The following is a 5,091-nucleotide window of genomic DNA, read 5'->3' as shown; positions in this document are numbered from 1 at the left end:
TGCAGGCGCGCCGTTTATGACCCCATCAGCATTTTTACAATGTTGCCGGCAATTAATTTAATTAAAGACCCTGTCCCGGATATGGCAGCATTTCATATCTCACTGGTTTAATGTGCGCCTGGCCAGAGCTGGGCCTGGGGGTGGTCCAGGGGTGGTGGTGCTGCTGCTCCCTCAGCTAGGTGGGGTGCTCCGGGCAGGGAGGAGGCAGCAGTCTCCTGCCTTCACTGCCCATGGCCACAGCCACTGCGTGTATGTGTGTATGTGTGTGTGTGTGCACGCAGTCACCACGGTAACAACACAGCTAACTACATGAATTTTCTTACTTAACCCTCACAACCATTCTAGGAGGCAGTGAACCATTTCTGATCTCCAGTTTACACGGGGAGGTGAATATGTAGTGAGTTCATACCCAGATTTCTACCCTGGCAGGCGGGTCCCAGTGCCCTGCATTCTTAAGCAGGATACATTCATTTAGCAAGTCTTTGCCGAGTGTTCCCAGTGTGCCCTGGTGCTGTGCTCGGCACTGGCGATATAGCCGTGAGCAAGATGGACTCATGTCCTGCCCTCACAGAACATGTGGCCCGGTGCCGACTGTGCACATGGCCACAGACAGGGTACAGCCCCACCAGGGGTCCCAGGCACTCAGAGCTCCAAGGGCACGCTCGTTGTACCCGGGTCCAGTGCATTCACTGCTGTGCACACACATGTGCACACACCACCACCCACACCAGGATGTTGGCTCTGAAGCCACAGGTCACCCACCATCCTCTGCTTCCCATTCTCAGCAGCTAAGCCCACCTGGACCCCCCTCATACAGGGACCCACGGGAAAACTGTCACCCAGTCACAGATCCAGATCCTGCCCACTGCTCCGGCTAGATCCAGGCAGGGGTGGTGGCTGGCGCACACCATCAGCTCCTCTGTCCCTCATTCATGAGCTGCCCTAGATCATGCTCTGCTCTTCCCCGGGCCCCCATTTCCATGGCTGTCCTACCAGCCTCCTTCCCATGGTGTCCCAGTTAGGCCTGCAGCCCCAGCCTCACTCCTGAGCTCCACCTGGACACCTTCGCTCCCTCTGGAAACCCCCAGAACCTCAAACCACCATATCCCATGTTGGGCCCTGTGGTGTCCCCTCAAACCTGCAGGGCTACCGCCTCCCGAAGGAGCTCAGAGAGGTCTGGACTCCTTGCTCCCTGACCAGCCAGTCAGTGACAGCTGCCTATTCTTGCCCTCAACCCCAGCATGTCCCACCCCAGCCTCTCTCCCCCATACCTCCTCTCTTGCCTCATGGCTACAATACTCAGTTCACCCAGCCCCCCAAACGTCCCTGCCTGTGACCAGCTCCTGTCTGGCCTCTTGGCTTTTGGGCCACAGTGCTACTTCTAGAAAGAAAACCTGGCCCCCACACTTTAACCCCTGCAGTGGTTCCCACTGATTACGGGCTGAGGCCAGCTCCTCACAACCCCAAACAACCAATTCAGCTGCCTCATCGCTGGCCACCAACCCTCATTCCGAACCCAGCTCAGCCTAGTCCACTAATCCCCTCCCCGAGAGCCCCAGATGCCTCTCCTTGCCCCAGCTTCTGTATCTGCTGCTCTCTGCACTGCAGTGTGCCCCACTGACTCCCAGTGCCCCCAGCCCTGCTCATTCATTCATTATTTTCAAAATTTTATTGTATTTTAGGTGAAAGTTGCAGCACAAATTCGTTTCTCATTCATAAATCTGTACACAAATTGTCTTGTGACACTGGTTGTAATCCCCGCAGTGTGTCAGCACTCCCCGCTGCCCTCCCAGTTCCTCATATTCCTTTGTCCAGTCTTCCTGTCCTGTCCTGCCTTCTCGTCTTTGCTTTTGGGCAGGTGTTGCCCATTTGGTGTCGAATACTTGATTGAACTAAGAAGCACGTTCTTCACATGTGTTCTTGTTTTACAGACCTGTCTAATCTTTGGCTGAAAGGCAAGCTTTGGGAGTGGCCTCAGTTCTGAGTTAGCAGGGTGTCCAGGGGCCATAGTCTCGGGGGTTCCTTCAGTCTCTGTCAGACCAGTAAGTCTGGTCTTTTTTTATGAATTTGAATTTTGTTCTACATTTTTCTCCCACTCTGTCTGGGACCCTCTATTGTGATCCCTGTCAGAGCGATCTCATTCTTCAGTTTTAATTCACCCTCCCCAGTTCCTCTCTGCACAGTGGAATGCACTACTCGCCCCTCTGGCTCCCATGGCTAAAGAGCACTAGCAGATTGAGTTAGGGTTGGTTGTCTGTGTGGCTGCCTCCTCCATCAGAGTGTGCTGCCTCCTCCATCAGACTGTGCACTCAAGTGCACATAGGCAGGTCCAAGACACCTCTTTGCCAACAGTGTTCAGCTCAGGGACTAGCAAGTTGTGGGTCAGTGACTGGTTGTCTCCCCCACTTGCTGCAAGCTCCCAGGTGAGGGCAGTGGGGTGAGTCATCTCAGTCCCTGCTGGTGACTGGCACAGGCCACGCTCTACCCAAGGGCAGGGGGCAGCATCCTCAGTTGGGCACCAGGAGACTGGGTCCCTGGTCCCCACTCTGCCTCCACCTGGCTGTGTGACCTTGGGCATGTCATTCCCTCTCTGAGCTGCAGAAGGGGTGGGACTGGGTAGGGAGGGAAATAAACTCAGGTGTCTTCAGGGGACTGGGTGAAGGCTGAGGGAGTGGAGAGTGATGCCCCACACGAAGGGGACTGATTCAGTCCAGCCAATTGCAGCCAAGAGGAGCCAGCCTTATTTTGAGAGAAGTTAGAAATCCAAGCTTTTATGTGAAACCTCCTGTTTTAAAATGTTGACAGCTCATTTAAACATTTTAAACACTGTGCGGGCCAAACAAGTTGGTAGGCCAAAGCCGGACTGGACCATGTCCAAGGTCTTCTCTGACTTTACAAATCTAGGAATTGGGGTCAAGACAGGTTGGGGGAAGCCCCATCCCACTCTGCCCACTCTGGTCCCTGCTCTGTCACCGAGCTGCCTTCCTGGTCTTCCCAGTTCCTAATCTTCCCACCTGTGCCAGCAACTGCCATCCTGTCTTCTCCCTGGGGCCCATCCTCATCAGAGCCTCCCCAGTGGTGGCCCAAGGGCACGGCCCCTTTCAAAGAGGCTGATGGGTGAAGCAGCGTGGCTCACGGGAAGAGGGTAGGGTGGCAGGCTCGGGGGTGCCCCTTGCCTTGCCTGCCGTGGGCCTGGGCCTCAGATCCTGACCAAGGAGAGCCAGGAGAAGGTTGCTGGAGACAGAGACAGCTAGATGGCTCCATGGGAGACCCCCTGTGAGGTCCCCACCCTCCCTGCCTGGGTGGAGGAGTCCAGGCCTGGCTGCGGCCTTCCAGCTGGGAAGAGGGTGTCTGGCCACACCCATGGCGTCCTTGATGAGACAGTAATGAGCCCTCACCCCCATTTTAATTACCTGCTGTCCAAATAATTACCAGCTTGTTTATTTCACTTAATGGCAGCCGTACTTTTTTCTCCTGATATTGATTTCATGTTTTCCTGGTTTGTTCATTATCTTTCCTGCCCCTTTAATGGGCTCTGAAGTCTTGCTGGTGGAGAAGAGGAGGCTGGAGAAGGAGGGAGAGGGGCACCAGGGAGGAAGGAGGACAGAGAGCGGGGCTGGGCCTTGCTGTGTGACCCAAGGCCAGTTGCTGCCCTCTCTGGGCCTTGAGTCTCAGGACCTTGGGTCTCTGCACACCTTCTCAAGTGCATGCCCCTTGATGCAACTGGGGTGGAACATCTTAAAATTAAAGAAAGGAGGGAGAGGGTATGGGAGAGACAAGGTAGTATACCGCCTCCCCAAGGATCCCTAAAGGGAATGGGCAGAGACTCAGACAAGAATGAGTACAGGAAGGACCTGAAAAAGGGGATGGGAGGGGAGGGAAAAGGAAGAGATGAGGGGAGGCAAGAGGTGGCACTAATGTCAGAATGAGGCAGGGAGGGGGTACTCCTGGAAGCCAGCCCAGAGGAGGCTGCAGTGTGGAGGCTGCTGGTCAGTGGGTGGTGGAGGGGTCAATGGGTGGCCTCCTCTTCCCCATCCTCAAGGCCTGGTCAGGGAGACAGAAGGGACCTCTGTCCTCAAGGAGCCCAGCCCTTCCCTGGGCCTGACCTCCATCCTTGGCCTTCGCCTCACCTGCCTACCATTGTCATGGAAACGAGAGTGATGCTGTGATGTCATCTGGGCTATGCAAGAGCAGCTCATTTCTCTGGTTTTGGGGGGGAGAATTAAGGGCGGAAGTGGGTAAGGGGGAGGGGAGGGCCAGGGCCTCTTTGGGTAAAGATTTAGAGCCTCTTGAAGGGGGTCATTAGCTCTTAATAAATCACTAATAATTGCATGAATATTTAAATCTTAATAAAAAAAATACAGTGGGCCCAGCGATTCACCCTGTGTGGGTATTTATTGCTCTGGGGCTGGAGTATATACAATTTGGTATCGGTCTGATTGAACCGCTGTTATCACCACAGCTAAATGGGTAATTGGGAGTGAGAGACGCTATCAGTGGATATAAATTACGTACAGTAAACCAAGGGCATTAACTGAGAGTTTATTATCAATTATCTCTGCGCTTATTCCCCTTAAAACGAACTTTAAGTGTATTAATGAGAAAATTTACAAGTCTTAATGAATTGAGGGAAGTGAGAGGGGGCTGAGGGGCCCCCACCTGGACCCTGCCTGGTGCTATCTGGGACCCTTGGCAGCCTCGGGCCCAGGTCTGGTGGAGAGCAGGATGGGGGCCTCCAAAAGAAGGAGGCCCTGAAAGAGAGGGCATGGGGTCAGGGTGCCGGCCCCCCAAACATGTGGGTACATGTACACACACTCGCACATGTGCATGCACACACAGGTGCAAAATGCATAGTCACACATGTGTGCTACATGTGCACATACATGAGTGCACACACTGACACGTACATGCACAAGTGCACACACACATGCTCATACACACTCACACATGCCTGCAGAAAGCCAAACCCAGCTCCCCTGCCCAGATCAGCTGGGATAGCCAGTCTGTCCCTCAGGCTGGCTCTGCCCCTCTCCTGGGACCTCCATTCTAGAGTGGGGTCCTGGGTGGGGGATAGGCAGCTTCACCCCAGCG

This window comes from Loxodonta africana, chromosome 2 (genome assembly GCF_030014295.1).
Source record: "Loxodonta africana isolate mLoxAfr1 chromosome 2, mLoxAfr1.hap2, whole genome shotgun sequence".
Classification (NCBI taxonomy): domain Eukaryota; kingdom Metazoa; phylum Chordata; class Mammalia; order Proboscidea; family Elephantidae; genus Loxodonta; species Loxodonta africana.
The sequence above is the reverse complement of the archived record's forward strand: the minus strand, read 5'-3'. Positions refer to the sequence as shown.